This window comes from Microtus ochrogaster, chromosome 2 (genome assembly GCF_000317375.1).
Source record: "Microtus ochrogaster isolate Prairie Vole_2 chromosome 2, MicOch1.0, whole genome shotgun sequence".
Taxonomy (NCBI): Eukaryota; Metazoa; Chordata; class Mammalia; order Rodentia; family Cricetidae; genus Microtus; species Microtus ochrogaster.
Genome location: NC_022010.1, coordinates 24,502,608 through 24,525,653, shown reverse-complemented (window position 1 = coordinate 24,525,653; position 23,046 = coordinate 24,502,608).

Sequence of the window (23,046 nt, the reverse complement as noted above, 5' to 3'; positions counted from 1 at the left end):
ATTGATTACTTTAATCTTGTGTGTGTGTGTGTGTGTGTACATGCACTTATCCATCTGTATCTGCTGCTTTCCTCTTGTTGTGATGAAATACCCCCAAGTATTGGAGAAAGGTCCTGTTTAGATTAATAGCCCCAGAGAGAAAGAGCCTATTATGGCACAGACATAATGACAGGCAAGGGAAGCATGGTGGTGGAGCAGGAAGGGGCCTGGCCACACTGCATTCACACACAGGATGTAGAAGTGAACAAGAAGTGGGGCCAAGCTATGAAGACCCAAGGCCCACTCTCCCAGTGACATACTTCCTTAAGCCAAGCTCCTCACTAAAGGTTCCATAGCCTTCCCAAATAGGACCACCTATTAGGGAACCAGTATTCAAACATGTGAGCCCATGGGGGGTATTTTACATGAAAACCACACATTATCTGTGTGACTGTATTGTGTACACACCTCAACACTCATGGGGCTATCAAGGACAACCTCAGCTATCAGTCATCATTTTCCTCCTCGTTTGTGCCATAACCTCTCGTTCACCACAAACTTACAGACGTTTTCTCTCTCTGTCACCCATCTAGCCTCAGCATCACTGGGACTATAACCATGTGCAACTGCATCTGGCTTTACATGGGTTCTGGGGATTTGAACTCACATCATCGTCCTTGTTTGACAAGCACTTTATACACTGAGCCATCTCCTCAACCCACATCTACCAATGTCTTTTTTTTCTTACTCAGTACTTCTGTGGAATTTCTGCTCTGGATAAGAATGGGGGTGATCTTGGTTCTTGAAGAAATGAGGTTTTAGATAGCCTGCAAAAATACATAGATTTAAGGCAGAAGGTTGTAGGTTTAGAAGGGTCTCAGGTATTAGCCAGGTACCTGCACCACTCCTGAGTTCCTTCATCCTGCAGTGGCATCCACAATATTCATGGAACTCTATAAACAAGTCCTTGAATGTGATGACTTCATTCACTCCAGAGTCTGCTAGCTCATTTTCGTTTGAAGTTTGAAACTAACCATGTGAAGTTACCAGGAAGAAGTCTCTTCTATGAACTAGCCCCCCCCAACCCGTGTGTTCATGCTTAAACATACAAATAAGTACATGAGTGTATAACATGTTTAGGTGAACAACAGTGGAGGAGGAAGAAATTGGCCATCTACCATTGGTAGGTAGTCAGGCTTCATTCAAGCTTCATGAAGCATGTATAAAGTGTGTCCTAAGTGTGTCCTTTCTCTAAAGCCTTTGCTAGCCACTGTGGGTTCGCTGTGTAGGGAAGAATGCTAAGGTGGAAGGGAATGGCAGGGAGTGGGAGGAAGGCATACTGGTTTCTCATTGCTCCAACCGAATACCTGGTGAAAGCAACTTCAAGGAGAGTTCATTTTGACTAACAGGTCAGGGAATGCAGTCCATTCCAGCAGGGAAGTCAAGCCGCTTTGGGCGGCATGGTCAGAGTGGTCAACGCTTACAGCACAGCTTCGTATGCGCTGCCAAATAGGAAATAAAAGGCTCAGGCAGGGGCATGGTGGCACCGAAGCCTTGAAGGCCCCCTTTTAGTAGCCTTCTGGACCCTACCTCTCGAAGATTCTACAACCTCTCTAAACATCAGCACCACAACCAATTATCCAAACACAGGAACCCGTGGGGGAAATTTCACACCTGAACCAGATCGGAAGATGGGCCACCATGAGGAACTTGGATCCCCATTTCATAATAGGAACTTCTGCAACTCTGGAGACTCTGTTGTGAACAGAGTTGGTTTATTTTAGCCCACAGTGTCAGCTCCTAAGGGTGGGCACTGGCTCAGCACAGAGGCCCCCTCTTCCCCTTCTTCACGGTCAGAGTCATCAGAAGGGTCCAGGCTTCCAGTCATCATGCCTTCTTCTCTCTCCAGCTCGTGTTGTATTTTTCTCAATAAAAACCACAAATGGGTTCATTTCTATTTTTTTGCATCCTGTCTCTTGTACAGGTGCATGACATCGTCACATCTGCGGGTCATTAGGCCAATTTGGCTATCGGCAATTTTCTTCTCTAAACTTCTAGTTTGGCTTGAGGAGGGGATTGGCTAGGCCAACAGAGTTTGGGTAGGGTAGCCAGCTTAGGCTACCAGCAGGGGCCCAGTTCTTCCTCTTTATCTGTAGTTGGACCTAAGCAGACTCAAGGAACTTTTGTTTTGAAAAACAGACCAGGAGATTGTATTTGTTCCAGGCGTGGATGATCCTCACAGTACCAACCCACCCCAAGCCCTCACTGAGAAGCAGTCTACCTTGTGATGTAGAAGGATTCTTGACTCTTTTGCACAGGACCGACTAAACCCTCCCCTTGTTCTCCTGTTCACAGAGAGCCTCACACTTGCGCAGACAGCCAGGATTTTCTTGATCACCTTGTGAGGAGTGCGAGGAGCCAAACTAAGAGGCTCTTGGCAGCAACTCTTCCCCCATGAATGCTGGGAAACATTATTTATGATTCAGAGCAGGCAGTGTGTATTAGGAGCTGATTTCTAAATTTAGAGATGATTCATGTGATTTGGAACGACTCAGTTTTAAGTCACATTAAAAAAAACACAGCAGGTGGCCTTTCGTGTTAAAGCAGGGCTCACACTTCTTTTCTTTTTAGAAGAAGATGGAACTTTCTGAGGCGGGAGTTGCTCATTCCGGCAGTCGGGGAGTACAAAGATTTGCTAGAGCTGGTCAGGGTTCACGAGGCTAAGCTGGCTGATTCTGACCTGCGTGTGCTGGGAGTGAATCTCTACAGTTGTCAGCTGTCTTCAGAATCTTCAGAATTCTGTGACTCTATACAACATGGTTCTGTTTATCCACTGCTGGAGAGTGTCAGTGGAATCCTTAAACTTGGGGAAAGAGAAAGGTTTTAGAGTGCAACGAGACAGGAAGTCATCACATTTTAAAAATTTATCTATTTGTTTCTGTGTGTTGGTACTGGGGTACCGAGGGAGCTGTTGCTCCAATACAAGCTGTCCTGCAGCTCTGTGCTGATGTATTTGGTTGCTCTTTTATTGCAGTGAAAAAATGTTGAGCAGGAGAGACTTAAGGAAGGAAGAAAGGGTTTACTGTGGCTCACAGTTTGAGGGTACACAGTTCATCATGGCAGGAAGGCGTGGTGGCAGGAGCATGAGGCAGCTGGTCACATTGCACCCACAGTCAGGAAGCAGAGAGAGATGGATGCTGGTGCTCAGCTCATGTTCTCCTTTGTATTCAGTCCAGGACCCCAACATGTAGGATGCTATTGCCCATAGTTCAGAGTAGCTTTCCCTATCTCAGTGAATCTAATCTAAAATCTTCCCCATAAACACACCCAGAGGTGTTTCTCCCAGGTAAGGTTAAATCCTGTCAAGTTGACTGTCGATATTAACAATTACAATTGTCTTTTTACTTAAAATCCCTATGTTGCTTGTAAGTGATAGCCTGGGGGGAGGGGCAGAAACCAGGGATGCCCTCATTTTCAAAGTAGTCCTTAGGCATCGATGCCTTTAAATGTCATTAGGAGAGGGACTGAGATGGCTCAGTGGCTGACATGCTTGCCATGCAAGCATTAAGACCTAAATTTGAGTCACTAGAAGCCCATTTAAATGAAGGGTATCCTAGCTAATCTGTAATTCCTGCCTCAAAGATAGGCAATCACCAGAATAAGCTGGCTATCAAAAACAAGTCATATCTTGTATCTCCGGGATTGACTGAGAGACCTTGCTTCAATGAATAAGATAGAAAAGGGACTGAAAATTATTCCCATCATCAAACTCGGATCTCCATGTACATGCACATACATGTGCATATACACCCTCTCACACACGTGTATGTCAACATACATGCTAAATCGTGCATACATATACACATCAAACACGCACACACCTAAATTTCTTTTTAAAAGTCTTTGGTGGCCGTTTACAAATACCTCTATCCCTCATTTACTCTTATAGATTTTGATTCAGTATGTCTGTTTTATTCCTTTATAACAAAGTCTCACCATTAGCCCAGGCTGGCCTCACAGTGGCAATCCTCCTGCCTCAGACTCCTTCCTGAGTGCTGGATCACAGGTGTACACCACCACGCTCCGTTCTTTTACTCTCCTCAATAGAAACCTTCACTGACGTGAACTTCACATGACATAAAAGAAGCATTTAAAACCATAAGCCACTGTCACTGAATATGCGCACAATGTCGGCATTCCATCTCTTCAGTTTGTTTCCAAATATTTTCCAGGCTGCAGGGATGGCTCAGGGGTTGAGTATATACCCCAAGTGCTGCAAAGATCTGAGTTTGGTGCCCAGCACTCCCACCAGGTGACTACAATGAGCTGTAACTCTGCCTGCCCTCCTTTGGCCTCTGTGAACACCTGTGTGCATAAATCTACACACACACACACACACACACACACACACACACACACACACTTGCATGCATGCATGCATTCACGTACACACTATTAGAAATAAAAACAAAACAAAAATGATTTCTATCACCCAAGAGGAGACCCTGTCTCCACTGAGCTGCCAATTTAATTCTCTCCTTTCCTGAGCTCCGGGCAATCAGTAATTTGCTTCCTGTGTCTCTGGTTTTATCTGTTCTCAGTGTTGCATATATGTGGATATCATATATGCACAAGTGAGGTGCGATCTTTGGTGTCCCGCTTAGCATGTTTTCAATTTCTGTCTAAATTTTAGCATGGACTGGTGCTTTGTCTCTGTTTATGCTTTTCTGAGACAGGGTCTCACTGTGTAGCCCAGACTAGTCTGAAAGTCCCAATCCTCCTGCCTCCACCCTCTAAGTTCTAGAATCATAGTTGTGTGCACCCCCAAGCCTGGCCAATGCTATATGTTTCCAGTAGGGCCTAGATACCTTCATCTTGGAAGAACAGCTCTCTAAGCCAAGGGATTCTGACACAGACATCTGGTTAAAATCCACGTGCATAATGAGCCCACCATGACGGGCATTTTGCTACCATCTCCAGAGCTGTCATTACTGTGAGCAATGGGAAGCTTCCGGGGAGATGGCCCGGTTCAACCCTCTACTTGAAGAGTTAATTATTTCCACAACATCTCTGCCACGTGGGAGTTGAGCATCTGCCTGAATATATACTCTGAAGGGGAGGCTGACATCAAGAGGGAACTTAATCACCCTGCTGATGTCTCCACGAGAAGAATGTGTTCTCCGCGTGCACCTGGATCTGGCTGTGGGCCACATACACCTGCTCGCAGGGCAAGGCATGTAAGGTGAGGGACCCAGTTCGAAATGATGATGGGACAACAATGGGGCGAGACCAAGGAAGCAAGCTTGGAGCCTGCTGAGGTCGAACACCACCAAGGAAAGCCTTGGCTGGACACCTCATCACCGCAGATGGGTAAGGTGATGGGTACTGCTTCATTTAAGACTTTTTTCCCCTTTTTCTCTCTCTTCACAAAACTGGGTATGAGCTCAATGTCTTATACATGCCAAGTGTTCTACCTCTGAGTCACACCCTGTCCCTCACTGGAGAGGTACTAGGCCAGTACTCTATTCCAAATCTTATCCTAAACCTCTCACTGAAAGACTCTAGACAGGCACTCTGTTGTTGGGCCATATCCAGCTGCGAGCTCACTGGGGAGTCCTGGGAAAACCCTCTACCTCTGGGCTTTGTTTGTAGCCTTTTACTGGAGATTCTAGGCAATCAAGCTATTTCAGAATCACACTTACAACTCTCTCTTTAATTTTCATTTTGAGACAGGGTTTCACTACGTTGCCAAGGCTGGCCCAAGACTCCTTATGTAGTCTAGGCAGGCCTAGAACCTGCAGCCATTCTGCCTTCTGTATGGCTGGGATCATAGATAGGCCTGTACCATCAGGCCTGGCTGACCTTCCTCGTCTTTTCAAGTTCATTGATGATAATAACGCTATCGTCCATGAATGAACTGAGTCGTGTTTTACACATTAATAGAATTCTGTAGAGTCTCTGGAGACCTCCTCAGACTGAGAGAACCAAATAAAGTCTGTGAAGGTCGGAGTTAGCCAGCTGAACTATTCCATATTGTATAATCTTGGAAAATGCATGTGTCCCTTGGCTCTCCCGTCCACATCTTCAGATCCTCCTCTCTGTGTGAGGACGTGCACGTCTGGGCAGTTGCTCATGTGTTTGAAGGTGTGTGTGTGTGTGTGTGTGTGTGTGTGTGTGTGTGTGTGTGTGTGTATGTGTGTATGTAGGCCAGGATAGCCCAGGGTACTGAGAACATCATGCAGAGGACTTTGGACTCTATTTTCAGTGCAACGAGATGGCATGGGGATTCAGAGCACATTGATTTTTCTTTGGAGTTTCCTTCGAGTACAGAAAAGCAGTGAGGGCAGATCCGTGCAGAACAGTTGAGAGGTGGCCACAGTGATGCAGGCCAGAGATGTCACTGGGACCGTGGAAGTAGGAGCCTCAGGGAACAGCTTGGGCATGGCTCACAGCCCTTGCTGACAAGGAAAGGTAAGAGGAGGACAATGACTTCTGGGTTCCCATTCTGCATCAACGAATATCAAAACTCACAGGTTGGCCTTCTTTTCTGCAATACCTTAGGTATATCTCCTGAGGATACTCCCCAGTAAAAGGCCTGTCTCTCTGTCTCTGTCTCTGTCTGTCTCTGTGTCTGTCTGTCTGTCTCTCTCTCTCTCACACACACACACATACACACACACATACACACACACACACACACACACACACACACACACATTCTCTCTCCTGAGATACCTCCTCAGCACCCTGGATCCTGACTGTCCCCCAAAGATCTGTATGCAAAAGGCTGATCGCCTGCTAGCTACTGTGGGGAGGTTGTATCAGTCAGCTTTTCTCACTAATGTGACAAAACGCTTAACAGAAGCAACTTAGGGGAAGAAAGGCTAATTTTTGGTTCACGCTTTTGGAAAGTACATGTTATTATGGTAGGGGAGGTAGCATCTTCATGGTGGAAGAAGTCCTCATATGATGGAAACAGAGAGGGTGTGACAGAAACCAAAGACCTGTCCCCAGTGATCTTTGGATCTTTAATCAACCTCTTAAAAGTTCTAGAGCCCTTCCAAGTTCCACCACTATCTGAGGAACAAGGTTCAAAACAAACCTGGAAGGGAGGACATTCTGTAGTCAAGACATATGAGGGTGGTGGAGCCTTTGGTGTTGTTCAAATTTGACATTATGATATTATATTGATTGTAATTTATGAATATATTGAGCTTCATTCATAGCTATCCTGAGATGGATACAGCTGGCTGGATGCAGGTCGGAATGCTTGGTAAGAGGTGGGGCATAGACAGAAGCCTTTCTTTAGGTTACTGGCAGAATGCTCTTGAAGATTATGGAACCCTGGTCCCCTCCTTCCTCTTTATAGCCATCAACTTTTGGTTGCTATGAAAATATTGGAATTAATTAATACAGACAGGGGAAGGTTTTACTTTAATTAATAGTCTCAAAGGTTTCATTCCATGGTCATCTGGACCCGTGTTGGGACGGTGGTAAAATGGAATATAATGGTGAGGGGGAATAAGTCACACACAGCACAGATGCTCGCCTCATAGTGGGCAGGAAGCAACGAGAGATGGAAACAGAGAAGCTAAGAAGATGGAGAGATGGATAAGAGGGAGAGCTAAAGAAAGATGATGGCCTAGAGAGGGATAGATATAGAAACAGGGGTGATGGAGTGCTAAAGTTAAATAGAGATAAGGAGATGGAGATAGCTGAGATAGAGCTAGAGATTTGTAGAGATGATAGAGATGATGGCGAGATAGAGCTAGAGATTTGTAGAGATAGTGATGATGGCTGATATAGAGGTAGCGATGTGATGGAGATAGCGGGGGGCGGGGCGGCTAAAGTTCTGAGTTCACGATAGGGTATCCATTGGACATGAAGCCTCCAATAGACACTTTGTGGGATGTCTGAGATCTAAGTCATAAAACTCTGGCTCCCTGGCCACAGGTGAAGAAGTCGTTGTGGTAGGTGGTGTTCTTCCACACCAGTGCTTTTTGCTTAAAGCCTGACAAGACTGCCCACATCAGCAAGGGAGACGAGGCAGCCGTGAACACATGGAGGGCCGGGTGTATGCCATTTGCCTTGCAAATGAGACTGGTGTGATCTAGGAACTGAGTCACCCTGAAATAATAAGAGAGCGATTAAAATTGATTTCTAACCTCCCACTGTCAGGGTGCATCTCGGAACAGCCTATAGGGGTCTAATCTCTCTGTCCATTTCTGCAGAGAGGTTGGATGTCACTTAGAGATGTGTCAACATGTTTGTCCTTGATGGATGAGCTGACTCCACAAAATGTCAAGCACAATGCCAGCTGCAGAGTGATTGACTCCAGAGCAAGCTGTTCTGGCTGTATTAATAGGGGCATGATGCCTGTCTGGGGAGGCGATGCATCATCTAGAGGACCAAGCAGCCTGTTTTTGCTTGGGACCATTTGTGGATGTTAGCAAAACAAGGTCCAATCAGATCAGGAAAACCAGCCCAAGCATCCCAAGGAGTATTTGAGAGGTAGTATAAGAGCTAGACCCTTCATGTAACTAAGACTTTTGTGAGCACAATAAGAATATAGCCAGTTCACCATGGCCTATGACAAAATACCTGAGCTAGTAAAGTTATAAGCAGAAAAGTTTATTTTGGTTTACAGTCCTCATTACATTGCGTGAATGATGCATTCACCAAGCCCCACCTCTATAACTAGGGATAGAATGACCTCTGTTACATAGCCTAAGTCACAGGTCTTCCTTCCCTACCTCTGTCATGGAATATAGGTCAAATATTAACTAAGCCTGCTTCCTCACAGTCCAATGCTTCCCATTGTCTCAGAAACTTTAAAAGGGGAAAGCAAAACACCTTGCTTTGCCTGGTGGCTGAAACTACACCCTACCACGATTCTGGTTACCACAGTAACACATCTCATATTTGAAGGACGATCTAACCTAACAGGTCCCCATTCTATTTCTTCATCTCTGTCTCTCTGTGTCTTTCTCTCTGTCTCTCTATCATTCTCTCTTCCCCTTTCCCTCTACCAAAACTTAACAAGAGTTACTTAACAAGTCTTCATACAGACCATGATGGGAAAAGGTGAAGAAAAATTAAGAATGTTGTTTTCAAAACTTAACAGGAATGTACAGCCAGGTAGGGGACTGTCTACAATCCCAGCACTCCGAAGGAGGAGACGGGAGGGTCAGGAGTTCGAGGCCAGCCTGAGCTATATAACAACTTCAAGGCCAGCCTGGGCTACATAGCAAGTTGGAGGTCAACACAGGCTAATGGAACACTGCCTCAAAATAATAAAATAAAATAATAATGAAATAAAATAGCTGGCCAGGCCCAAGGATGCGCTTTACTTCAGTGTGTTTTCAGGATGCTATGATAGGCAGATTTCCTATCCTAGTAAGGAAAGCATTTTTAATGATCCTGATACAAACTGTTGTCTAGCAGGAATCTGAGCCGCTCTCTCCTGGACTCTGCATGGAACCCCCCCTCTCTTTCTTCCCCCTACTCCAGAACTCACAGAATTCTTTGCTGTGGCGGAGTCACCCAGGCTTCACTTTCCTCTTTCTCCCAGTAAGTTTTGGAAGTGAGTATTTAGGGCTATGGTCAAGGTGACTCTCCAGAAATCCCCAGGCTTCAAACGTCATGCTGTGTACGCTGAGGCACCAGCCTTGTAAACTGAGAAGCTACAGGGTTCCAACCTCTCTGGAGTGAGATGGCCTTTGTTGGGCTACCCTTGCCTGATTGTTTAAGCCCAGAGGGTAATTATAAATTCCATTTATAATAGATATTCACCCTAACAGTTCTGTTTCCTTATACAACTCTACCTAATGCACCAGTACTTTCTGTTTAGACAAGTGGTTCTCAACCTGTGGGTTGAGACCCCTCCAGGGGGTCAAATGACCCTTTCACCAGGGGTTGTCTATCAGGTAGCCTGCATGTCAGATAGTATGATTCAGAACAGTAGCACAATTTCAGTTATGGAGTGGCAATGAAATAATTTTATGGTTGGGGTCACCACAGCATGAGGAACTGTATTAAACAGTTGCAGCATCAGGAGGGTAGAGAACCACTGGCTTAGACAAAGAGCAATAACATCACGTAGGTTAGACAAGACCGTTCACTCAGCTCCCTCTGCTCCACGTCCCTCATGAACATGCCTTGTTCTCCTTCTAAGCCCCTGTCTCTGCAGCTGCCTCTTTCAGACCCCTGCCCATCTCCCCTCCGAGCAGCAACACTTGCTTTTCTTTCACATATTGCATTTTCTCCCTCTTATTTCCTCTCTTGCCTTGATCCTATCCCCCACTGTCATGGTTAAAATTGATTGTCAATGTTACAGGATCTAAAATCACACAGGAGACACGCCTTTGGGCATATCCATAAGGGGTGTCTGAATTGAGTTAACTGAGGTGGGAAGATTCATCTTGAAGGATGGGTTGGAGTCCCGGACTGAATAGAAAGGAGAAAATGAGCTAAGCACCAGCATCCTCCTCTCTCTGCCTCTTGACTGTGGATGCCAAGTGACCACCTGCCTCACACTCTTGTCATCAAGACTCCCCACCATGATGGAGTGCACCCTGACACTGTGTCAAATGAGGTGAATAGGACTCTAGAGCACCGGAGAAGAATAGCATGAGGTCATCTTGACCAATAGCTATCCAGCCCACCGTGCACATAGGTCCAAGTCACATAAGAGGTAAAAGGCACATCTAGGACTCAGACTCAGGTATTCTATGATGCAGATTCTCCCTTTAATATTCTGATAGATTCCTGTGCTTTCTACGACACTTCTGTTCGCACTATGGGAGGCTTTCCATGAGAGCCTGTTGTGTTATCTGTTCTAGTTTTCTTTCTGTTTCTTGGATAAGCAACAAGTTATGGTAAGAAATGGTTTAATACAGCTTACACTTCCAAGTCATGGTCTATCATGGAGGGATATTAGTGTAGAAATCAATGGAGCTGAAGCCATGGAGGAACCCTGCTGGATGGCTCACTTTCTTGCCTAGTGACAGGCTCACACTATGCTAGGTTTTCAAAAGATATAGCCCAGGACTACCTGCCTAGGGAATGGTGCTTCCCACAGTGGGCTGGGTCCTTCAGCATCTATTAGCAATCATGACGGTCCCTCACAGAAAAATTTCTCTAGGGGTTTCTCCATTCAGATGATTCTAGGCTGTGTCTTGTTGACAAAGCTAACTATGATCCTAACTGACCATGTCAAACATCTGTAGCCTCCTTGGAGCTCCGATGGGATTCTCTACCTTCTTTAAAGACACTGTGGCTAAAATAAAATAAAATAAAATAAAAAAAGACACTGTGGCTGCAGCATCACAGGGATCAATGTGACTTTACATGGATCATTCATCTGACTATGGGCAGCTACATTTTCTCTGACTCTATCGGTTACTGCTCTGTTGCCGTGTAAAACTATTCTGATAAAAATCAAGTTATAGATGAAAGGCTTTGTTCTGACTTAACAATTCCAGAGAGGTAGGGTCTATAAGGGTAGAGAGAGATGGCAGCAGGAATATGAAGCCAGCATGGCAATCAGGAAGCAAAGAGAGCACATTTTATTCACACACGGTAAGCACAGCAATGAAACTGGCAGCGAAGCCAAAATATAAACGTCAGAGTACCCCCACCCCAGTGTGTTCTTCCTCCAGCAAGGCTCCATCTCCTAAAGAGCTCTCACCTCCCCCAAATAACACCACCAATTGAAGATCAAGTATTCAAACACATAAGCCTATGGGGGACATTTCTCATTAAAACTACCACACTGGCTTTGGGTAGTAAGTGCAAAATAGGTGTAGAATGTTGGGCCTTCATGCCTAGGACTGTTGTAGAGGCTGACTCCACAAGGGTTTGTTCCAGTAGATACGAAAACCTGTGGCTCTCAAGCCTTTATACAAACTAGAATGCATGTTTGCATATATCCTTGGCACTTTACATAACCCACAGATGACTTGTGCTACCTAACCCAACATAAACACTGAGTAATTGCTTGGCACACATGGCTTCAGTGTAGCTGTAACACATTTTCGCCTGAATTTTAACCTCTATTAAAATGTAAAGATTTTGAAACTTTAGTCCCAGAAGGCTGAATGGACATGCAAAGAAACTGACATAGAAGCTGGCACTGTTCAATATAAGTGCAAGACCAGCATGCCTGAGCTACATCTACCCATCCATCCATCCGTCCGTCCGTCTGTCTGCCCATCCGTTGGTCTGTCTGTCCATCCATAAATCCATCTATAAGTTTACCCACCTACCCTTTTATCTGTCCACTCACCTATACATCCATCAATTTAACCACCTGTGCTTCCATCCATCTGTGTGTACTTACTCAATATCCACCCATCCATCCATCCATCCATCCATCCATCCATCCATCCATCCATCCATCCTTTCTCTCATCATTCCACCTACTTGGTCATTCATCTACCCATTCACTCACTTACTACCCATTTATTCACCCATACTATCTTACTTGCCCTTGTATAATTACAATACACTGATATTACCCCCCTAACACTCTGTTATGGTGTCTAAGGGAGTAGTCATCACACTGAGGTTGAACCATCTTTGGATTCTCTTGCATCTATTGAACTGTCCCAAGTGTAACCTTTGATGGAAGGGCTGGATGGTGACTTGCCATCCCAGAAGTCCATGTTGAACTGGGAGTTATTGGGTAGTTGGTGACATCAGTGACTGGTGACCTGGATTGGCTTTGCCTTGGGAAAGTCCCAGATGGAAATCATAGCTGTCTGATCCTATTCTACATCCTGCTGGCTCTGGTGTTTGGTCAGACTTCCAGAATAACATATGAGCACTATGCAAATCATTATTTTGAGAGGCAGAATCACAGGCACAAATTGCATTTCTAGTGTTGGAACCATCTTTTCATCACCCACAAGAAGACTTGGAATGAAGTTCGGGAGAGCAGGTGCACGCAGAACAGACCGACCTGGGTTCCATCTGTATTCTCCCCATGTGACCTAGGGCAGGTGATTTCATAACACAAACTCTCAGTTTCCTTTATTAAATTTGGCTGATTATTATTATTGGGCTAATTATGATTATTAAAGTCTATTTCATAAGGGTATTAGGAGAATTAAAAGGGATGTATGAAAAGAACTTGGCACAGCTTTTAGCTAGTGATACTCATTAAATGGTTGTTAATTGTTTTGTTTTGTTTTTTCCTTCTTTTTTATTGCCATTAACTTTTCCTTCAAAGAGTTTGCCTGTCTCCATTTGAGGGCGACTGTAGAGAGATTAGCTTCAGGGTAACCATTAATCCACCCTGATATTTATCATTTATTCATTAATTGCAAAGCTTTATGCTAAATTCTTCAGGGGTATGAATCAAGCCCTCAGCGAGCTTCTGTTTTTATCTAAGAAGATAAGGCAGTTTCATAAATTAGAATAAGTAACTAAACTCCTCTGGGCCTCATTTATCTCACTTATTTAATGGAAGATTTTGGGGCTGAGAACTAGAAATCACGAACAAAACTGCAGAGCTTTGGATATGCGGATAAAGTGGATGAATGGATAAGTGTGCAGGGGGTGGGCTGATTGGTGGATGAACAGATGTGAGAACGGATGGGTAGGGAATATGGGGTGGGTAGATGGATTGATGTGTAAGTGGATGCAAGGGTCGATGGATGGGCAGGTGGGTGGGGTGGTGTATAGGTGGGGAGATAGATGTAGGGAGGATGGGTAGGTGGATCAGAAGTGGATTGTGGGTGGACTGGCGAATGATGGGGTGAATGATAGATAGGCATATGTGGGGGTGAATGGGAGCTACAGGTCTGTGAGTAGATGGAGGAATGCAGGAGGATAAATGAAAGAGCAGATAAATTGGTGGGTGGATGGGTGGAGAGATCTATGGGTAAATTGGTGGATAAATGACGTGATGGGTGTTGCGGGGGATGGAGACACATTTATTGAAGTCCATATTTCATATACAAGGGAAAGTGTGATTGTTATCTTTCGCAGTCTGGTTTGTTTTACTTGACACCATGCCTTACGTTTCTATTCCTTTTCCTGAAAACAACATAGTTTCACTTTTTACAGCTGCTTAAAACTCATCATGTGTGTATCACATTTTCTTTTGTTGATGGGGTTTTATGCTGGTTCATACCTTGGCTATTGTGAATAACAGTGTAGTAAACATGGATGCGAAGTGTCTTTATGGCACATATCATCACTTCTTTCTTGAAGAGTGTCCAGGATGAAGAAGAAGGGGAAGAAGAGGGAGCAAGCTGGTGTTATGCAATTTGGGAAGAAAGAAACGAGATTAAAAAAAAGAAGCCACCACGAACACGTTGACTCTGACAAAGCCCTTTTCTTTGTACTATGAAGGATAGGAGGCTGAGTCATGAACCTACCAACCTATCCAGGCAAAAAGTTGTACAAACAAGGCAACAGCTAAATTGACCTCATGAGTAGGTCATCTTAAGAACATGTTAAATATATAGAGACTGGGAAGATGGCTCAGTTAGTGAAGTGCTTGCAGCACCGCTATAGCCCTGAATTCAGTTGCCCAGAAAGCTGAGTGAAAAACACAGCCATCATGGAATGAGCTGTAATTCTAACACTAGGGTAGAGGAGATGCATGAGCCTAGGGGCTCAATGGACACTTGATTTAACCCAGGAAGAAGCTGAAAACTCAAAAATAAGATGAAATCAGCAGAGCAGTGGTGGTGCATGCCTATAATCCCAGCACTTGGGAGGCAGAGGTAGGTGGATCTCTGTGAGTTTAAGGCCAACCTGGTCTACAAGAGCTAGTTTCAGGACAGGCACCAAAGCTACAGAAAAACCCTGTCTCGAAAAAAAAAAAAAAAAGATGAAACCAATTGAGGGAATCAATTGATAATGACTTATGACCTCTATGCTCATTTTCACACAATTGTACAAACTCTTGTGTATAGACATGTGCACATATGAACACACACACATACACAAAATTGCTAAATAAAACGCCAACAAAACAACATGACAAACATTTTGTCCTTGTTAATTTACTAGCCTAAAAATAGGTTCTGGGAATGAGACAGGACATAGGAAGCACAATAGGGCTTTTTCTGACTGTCCCCTGGTGACATAGATCGACCAGCTTTAGTGTTTTCTCTAGAGGAAGGGATAAGACTATACTGTACCTATTACTGATAGTTGAAAGATATAGAACTTTCTGGAAAATGCAAAAGTGTGGAGTGGCTTCCTTATTCCATAGACCTGAGTCCAAAAAATCGTGGGAAAGAAGTTTGGAAAAGCAAACCTTGTTTTCACCTTTCATACAAAGACAGTTTATTTCCATACATGACATTGCCCGATGCTGGGCATAGGCTCACACACTGAGATATGTCTTAGTTTCTGTTCTGCTGCTGTGAGGGAATGCTCCGACAAGAGCTATGTAATGAAAGAAGAGATTTTTTCTTTAATTCACTGTTTAAGGTATAATCCTTCGTAGAGGTGAAGTCAAGACAGTGAGAGCTTGAAGCTTTTTACATCACTTTCATAACCAGGAAGCAGAGAGGGTGAATATAGGATATTTCTCATCTCTCTTCTCCATCTACGCGGTGCAGGATGCCAGACCAAGGGACATTGACATCCACAATGGGGGAGTCTTTTCATCTCAATTAATGCAACCAAGACAGCCTTCCACAGGCCCAGGAGGCTAGACCCTCAGGTGATTCTAGATTCTGTCAAAGTGACAATCAACACTCCCCATCTGTTTCCAGAGGGGTGAAGTTTTGAAACCCCAGTTGTAATTGTTCTGTGCATAGAAATGGACTTTTCTTCCAGCCTTGCACTTAAGCCGGGTATGCTTCATATGCAAAATTCTTTGCTCCTATGCAGTTCCTGGGGCTTTGCTGATTTTTTTTTGTAGAGCTCAGGGAAAGGGGAAAAGTGATATATTTGATGGTGGATGAAGTCAAATATTTGCATACCTTTGCAATCCACCTCTCCCTCACCTGGCAGTTTGGCCATGATGGAGGAAGCCTGCAGCCCTTGGGGAGCACATTAGCTGAGCCAGCCTGGTGAGCAAGTTCAACCTCCTCTGCTGTGTAAACATCTCTGACCTCTCCGGGGCCCTGGAGAGATTAATGAAAGTCAGCAAAGAGCAGTGCTCAGTGCTGGTGTGGCTGCTTTCGTTCTGGTCCCAGTGGATGGCTGTCTGTGCTCTTCACCTTCTGATCCCATCGGGAAGCTGCCAGGGTGCGTCTGTAAGTGTTTGCCTCAACTACCGAAGCTCTGCGAACCCCACCTCCAGAGCGGTAGTCAGTACTGATGATGCCAGTTTGGGGGTGGTCAAGGGTGGTCAAGCCTTATGTGTCTGGTAGATGTTCCGCACATGTTGGGGTTCAATAACGTGAGCGGTTGGAAAGTCCACTGACTGCGTTCCTTCTCTTGTCTATGCACATTATTTCCGATTTGGAAATGTGAACAGACAGGAAAGAAAGGAGTAGCGGAAGACTACTAAGGTTTAAGGTGGATTTGTTAGTGGTGCTCCCCCTGCCTCCGGGTCATCTGTAGGGAGCTTACGTGGTGGAATTGAGAGGTACCTTTAAAAGGTAGGACCTGGAGCTGAGGAGATGGTTTAGCTGGCGAAATACTTGTCTTCAGGTGTGAAGACCTGCGTTCAGTCCCCAGCACCCACTGTCTAAACTGGGCGTGGTGACGCATGCCTATAACCCCAGCACTGGAGAGGCAGAGACAGGCAGGTTGCTCATGCTTGCTGGTGAACCAGCCCAGCCTACTTGGTGAGTTTTCTTTGTCTCCAAAGACAAAGTGGGAACTGATTGAAGAAGACATCTGCTGTTAACCTTTTGGCCCCACAGGCACAGGTGCACACACATTCACCTGCACTTGCACCCAAAGCTACAGAGCCGTGCACACAAAAAAGGTGGGACTTGGTGGTGAGTCTTTACATCACTGGGAAGTGGCCCTGAGAAGGGTTAAAGAGGCTTTCATGGGAGTCCCAAGCACTCATTAGAGGGGCTTGTTGTAAGAGCAAGTCTGATTCCTGAATGTCATTCCAGCTTTTTGTTTTGTCACGCGATCTCTGATGTCCTTGAGTTCCTCATGACATCTGAGCCATGCCAGTGCTTGCCCTCAAACCCCTACGACTGAGATCTAAGTGAACCTCTTTTGTTTACAGCGCCCCTTAGCTTCTGCTATTTCAATAAAGCAATTATATAAAACAATTAAAAGTGGATAAGTGAATATAAAATAAAATGCCTGTGTGGCTGCTGCTGTTCTGGGCCCAGTGGACAGCTGTCTGGGCTCTCAACTGTCCACCCCTTTGGGGATCTGTCAGGAAACTAAATCAGGACTATAGTTCTGATTTAGAAGCATAGGGTTTCATAGTAGTGTGGGCTGCATAGATCACAAAATCCAAGTGCTTATTCAAGGTCACTGTTGGAGGTAGAGGCCCAGATAAGAGCCATATCCAGTCATTTCTGGTTCTTAGGGCACTAGTTATTTGGTCCATTGATGTAACATCTGAGAAAAGGAACCTAAGGAAGGACAGAGTTGGAGGAGACACAGTCTATCATAGTGGCAGACGCCGGAGGGAGCTGGTCACATTGCCTCTGCTCTGCTCACGCTCACACTCCTTTTCACTCAGTTCTCAGACCATGGGATGGCGCTGCACCCATTCAGGGAGAGTGCCCCTTTCAGTCAAACCTCTCTGGCAACACCCCTACAGGCGCACCCCCAGAGGCCTGTCTCTGAGCTGACTGCAAAACCCAGTCAAAGTGACACTGACAATTAACTGTCACAATGTGTTACACCTTTCTCTCCTCCGCTCGATTCTCCCTAAGGGTTACATTGGCAAAACACGAGAGTAATTAGCTATGCAACCTCGAGTCTTCCAACATAGCCGGGCTGTCACTGGGGGTTTCTGGGTCCAGAGGTCTTCAGAGCGATGCCTCACAGTCCAGATACTGTGGGGAATTCAAAACGTACCCCCAATTTCCTTTCATTCCCTTCAACTCCCTTCATATTCCTTTCATTTTCTTCTACTCCCCTGTCCCTCTGTCCCTCTGTCCCTCTGTCCCTCCGTCCTTCCCTCTTTTCCTTCCTCAGTTGCTCCCCCTGCCCCAGGGTTCTCTCTTTTTGGTTTTCTGACACATGGTTTTTCTCTGTAGCCCTGGCTGAACTGGTATGTGCTATGAAGCCCAAGCTGGCCTCAATTTTCAGCAATCCTCCTGCCTCACTTTTCCCAAGGCATGAACCACTTTCCTAAGGCATGTGCTTCGTTCCCACAATTACTTCTTCACTTCCCTAGGATTTGGTGTCTTTTTTTTCCTTTTGCTGTGCTAAAACATTCTTACTATGTGTATGCGTGTGCATGTGCGTGTGTGTGTGTGTGCATGCGTGTGTGTTATATGCATGATATATGTGCAATATGTGAGCATACTCACCTGTGTGCACATGTTTAGATGCTAGAGGTTGAAGTCAGATTGTCTACATCAACTGCTTCTCTACCTTTTGTTTGGTGACAGGGTCTTTTTCTGAGCCTTAAGCTTGCTGTTCAGACTAAACCGGGTGCCTAGAAACCACCTGGGACCTGCCTGTCTCTGTCCCCTAGTGCTGTGGCTCCAGACGTTCACTGTCATACCCAGTTTTTATGTGGATGCTGGGACTCTAAACTTGGGACTTCATGCTTGCCCACAGCACTCTACCTACTGAATCGCCTCCCAGACCGACTCTGTTTTCTTTGTTCTTTACCCCGTTGATCAACACCAACGGTGCTCCTACCCCTTCACTATGGTAAATAGTACAACAAGCACTGATGTGTAAATGTCTCTGTGCTATGTTGACTTGAAGTCCTTCGGGTAAATACACAGAAATGGCGTAGCTGGGTCCCATGGTCAATCGATTTGTAGGTTGGGCTTTTTTTTTTTTTTTTTTTTTTTTTTTTTTTTTTTTTGGAGTTTCATGTGGTTGATTTTATTTTTTTTTTTTTTTTGGAATCTTCATACTGTTTTCCATGGTGGTTGAAATAATTTATGTTCCAACTATAAGATCAATATTTTTTTTAGTAAAGTGATTATTTTTTATTCCTTGAAAGTTTCATACATTTCTTCTCAGTGCATATTGACCATATTCATCTATCACTACCTCCCTCCAGCTCTCTCTGGAGTCTCCACCCCATCTCCCTTCTGACGTCTGCTGACAGTTTTGGGTGTTAATAATAACTCCCTGACTCCAATCACTATTGCTGCTAAGTGCATGGGTGTGTGGCTATCCACTGAAGCACGGGCAGTCTACCAGGGGCCACGTCCCCCAAACTGAATGGCTCTTCTTTCCCCAGAAGGCAGCAACTACCAATCACTTTTCTGATAGAGGAGGGGCATCAGGAGCCCCTCTCCCATTCCTGCTGGAATGTTTACTGGCTTAGCTGTGCACAGGTAGCCACAGCGGCTGTGAGTTAGTGTGCGCAACAGCCATGCCATGCTCAAAAGTTAGCATTTCACAGTTCTCTATGTCCACAGGCTCTGACATTCTTTCTGCCTCTTTATAAGATTGGTTATTAAGTATTATTTTTTTGCTCCACCCACCCCCAGACTCAGCCTATGTGACCTGACAGATTTCTTTCCCTTCTTCTCATTCTTATCCTGGTCTCTGCAGTATAACTTGGCTTCAGGAGTTGCTCAGCACTCTCTCCTTGTCTTACAAGGCAACACCCATCTACCCTTGAGGTCCCAGCACACAACCTGCTCATCCGTACACTCTTCAGCCTCTTGCTTGCTCCCTGTAGATTCAGCAAGTCTTTCTGCAGATGGGGAGATACTCTTCTCATAGAGATTCTGTTGGAAAACAATCCCTAGCCCTGTGCCCTTTCATTGATGTCACTGGATCTGCTGGGCCGAGAGCTGACTACACGGCTGAACAAAGTCTGTAGTTCCCATTCTCTTAGCAAGAGCTTGAGCCTCTTAAAAGCTATGGGACTAAGAGTCACAGTGGCGTTTTCCCTCTCTCCATGGTCATGTACGTGTGCATGCAACTTTCTTTTTTAGAAAAAGGTTTGTTTTTGTGTGTGTGTGTGTGTGTGTCCTTAAGATTACAAGGGCCTATTGAGGCCAGAAGAAGGCATCAGATCCCCTGGAACTGGAGGAGTTACAGGTAGCATAGCCACCTGACACCAATATTCTTAACTGAACACTGATCCTCTGCAAGAGCAACACATGCTCTTAACCTTGAAAATGGACCATCTACCCAATTCACAGCCATCGGTACCTCCAACACAGCCAATGGCCACCATGTCCTCCTTTTCCTTTCTTTTTTGGTGTGTATGTTTGTGTGTGTGTATGTATGTGTGTGCATACAGGTAGAAGCATGTAGAATCCAGAGGCCAACCTTAGGTGTCCTTTCTCTATTACTACTCTGTTTTGCTTGTTTAGTTTGAGACAAGATGAATCACTTGACCCTGTACTATAACTTTAACTTTGTATATTTAAAAAATTTACATTAATTGATTGAGTGATCGATTGATCGATTGCGTGTGTGTGTGTGTGTGTGTGTGTGTGTGTGTGTGTGTGTGCAGGCATGCATATGCCACAGGAACATGTGAACAGAGAACAATTTTTCAGAAGTGGTTTCTCTCCTTCTACCATGATGAGTGTGTCCCAGAATGTGACCTCAGGTTACTGAGTCAGGTGACAAGCACCTTAACCTGCTGAGCCATCTCACCAGCCACCTTTGTAGCTTTTAAAGCAAGTATTAGACTTTAAGTAGATCGTTTTACAAGCTTGATGACATACTGAATGCCAAAGGAACGGAGCAAAATCAGGGTCCATATTAAGACTGCTATGATAGTGGAAAGAAGAGAACTTGGCATTGACCTTAGTGTGTGATGTGCAGGGAAGTCAGTGCATCTCTTGGACTGGGGTCATTGCCAGGGTGAAGAGGAGCTAGGCTAGTTGACAGTATCCTCCAGGTTTTCAGTGTCTCCTCAGGCAGGCCCTGGAATGAGACAGCCTATGGACACCCGTAGGACTGGGTTATTCATTATGCTCAGAACAATGGGGAATTCTGCTGGGGAGAGTAGTAGAGTTTGCTGGGAGCTGTGTTGCAGCCCATAATACGACATCCAAGTCTTTTGTGGAGTGCAGCCCATTACCATATCCCAAGGGGCAGCTCAAAGTAAAAGAATTGTAGCATGTGAGAGTTGGAAGGGAATTCAAAGAGGGGCTTGTCAAATCCTTTAGTTTTATGGGGAGGGAAATTCAGAGCCAGAAAGGTTAAACAATTCTCCCAGGGTTATAGAGAAATGCATAGCCGAGTTACGAGGGAGACTTGAGGGAGAAAAGGAAAGAAGCATTTGTCAGTGCCTGCTCTGTAGTGGTGTTCTGGGTCAGCAAGGTGACTTGAACCTCACCCCATCTGCAGGCGAGGAAGCCGCAGCTCAGAAAGATGACATGTCTCGCCTGGCCTCCCAGGGCTGCAATGGGGGTGTGATTTCAGTCCTAGAATCTGACGTCAGGCGGATGGTCTTTTCATCGCTTGGTGGTTCCCGTGGAAAAATTAACTGGTGGGAAGGGCGTGCTTTTGTCAGGAAGGGTGTAGCTCTCCTGCACCCACAGATCTCACAAGGTGCCTCCCAAGTGCAAGCAGAGCTAGACCTTGGCAATGAGTACCACTTTCCCCATCTAGCTGAGAAGTAGTAAAGATGGAGGAACTAGAACTACATCGCTCTTCCCCAGACAGCCCAGCTCCTCCCAGATACAACAATGTGCTGGATGTCTTGAGGTTCAGGACCCCTCCTCTGTAAAAATAGCAAACCCAGACATTTCCCACTCAAATATCCCCTAGAATTCTACCTCTCCAAGGCCGGCGCCTTCAAGTGTTTATCTCAGCGTTTCATTGATGCTGGGGTTAGCCAAAGTAGGTTCGTTTGCTGAGCTCTAAGAGCAAGATCGTTTTTGACATTCAGTGGTATTGACTATCGTAAGCTTTGAGCTTTGAAAAACATCCGAGGGCACAGACGCATTGTGGGGGAATTGTGATGTCTTTCTCTGGCAGAAATGAGAAGATTAGGAAGTGGTGTTTTTCAGATTCATTCTGCTGATAGCTGAGCTTGCTCTGGAAACAAATAAGGAGATGGGGCTGGGCAGACGGCTCAGCCAGCGAAGTGCTTGCTGTACTAGTGAGAGGACCTGCGTTCGATCCCTCTAACCTGCTTACAAAGCTGCGTGTGAGGATGCATACTTGTAATCCCAGTGCCGGGGAGGGAAAGTCAGGTAGAGAGATCTCTGGTCAGCTTGTCTAGCTGAACTGGATGAGTTCCAGGTAAAAAGGAGATACCTTGTCTCAAAAACAAAACAACAACAGAAAAAACCAGTTAAACAAGGTGGATAGCACCTAAGGTTGACTTCTAGTTCTATTTGTATACAAACACACATGTACCTGAACATGTATGAGCATTTACACACACACACACACACATACACACACACACACACACACACACACACACACACGTGTGCACACACCTAAAGAAAAAGAAGGACATGGATACTGGCCAGGTTGGTGGTGATCAGAGCTATGATTTGGGTTGATGGCCCCATTCTTAAGGCTTTTGGGTTTGGTGTGAAGAACATTCCATGAAAACAGGAACACCCAAGAGAGCTGATGAAAGTGACATTCAAATGAGCATGGAGGGGGATGGAAAAGCCACTGTGAATCTTATTCCCATGGAAACAGTAATTGTGGTCTTGGATCTTGAGCACAGCATAGGCAATTAAGTGAATCAGAGATTAAAATACAGCCTCACATGTAGCAATTTAATGGTTGGGAAAAGCTCAGAATCAGAATGTGGTTGTGGCATCAGATGCTACAATTAAAAGGGAGAGGGAGAGGAAGAGGGAGAGGAAAAAGGAGAGGGGGAGGGAGAGAGAGGAGAGAGAGAAGGAGGGAGGGAGGAAGAGAGAGGGAGAGGGAGGGACGAAGAAAGAGAGAGAGGGAGGGAGGGAGGAAGGAAGGAAGGGACAGAGGGAGGGAGGAAGGGAGAGAGGGGCAGAGGGAGGGACGGAGAGGGAGGGAGGGAGAGGGAGAGAGGGA